This window comes from Pecten maximus, chromosome 10, assembly GCF_902652985.1.
Source record: "Pecten maximus chromosome 10, xPecMax1.1, whole genome shotgun sequence".
In the NCBI taxonomy this organism is placed as follows: domain Eukaryota; kingdom Metazoa; phylum Mollusca; class Bivalvia; order Pectinida; family Pectinidae; genus Pecten; species Pecten maximus.
In genome coordinates, this window is record NC_047024.1 from 34,234,408 (window position 1) to 34,235,166 (window position 759).

The following is a 759-nucleotide window of genomic DNA, read 5'->3' on the forward strand; positions in this document are numbered from 1 at the left end:
CCAACTCGAATGCTAATGTTTCCGGTTCGACCGACGTCCATGTCACCTCGAATTAAACTAAAGTAAAAATAACAACAGAATATCGTTACGTGTATGAAAACGTAACAAAAATCAATAAAATCAGGTCAAAATATGAAAAAAAATATATCGACAAGGAGACACTTTAAAAAATGTAGAGGGAGAATACACACAGGTATTCCTGAAGGTAAATACAATTCTGCGTACGTCACATCAGATAATGTTACGTTCTCAATATAATGGTGTGACAACGAAACCAACATGTTTACTACCAGACAACGAAACATTCTATAACGAAATATGGGATTTTATTGATTTTTAGTAACTATATTACAATAAGTTAATTCTGACAAAGTTGATTAGTTATTTGCTTTAACTGGTGTGATGAGTAGATCACTAGATGTATGTATTAGGCACAATAGCAGTTGATCCGCAACTGGCTCTTGGAAGGAACTCCCTTCATCTACAATACAGCCCTCAACATTAAAGTTTCCCTCTCTATGGACATGTGGCTTCCCCAAAGACCCCCGTGTTTATCAGTGGTGACTGTGAAGTGCCCACGTCTGTATGTCAATAAACCCGGGGGGATTAACCTAGGTTTGCACTAACACACGTAATTGGTTAACAATGCACAAAGGGTGGGCCATCCTCCTATCACTGTTTATAGCAAATATTGACATAGTCTATTTCTGATATATGTTTAGCCTATGAAATAAGAAAACACCCGAACACGTCCACGTA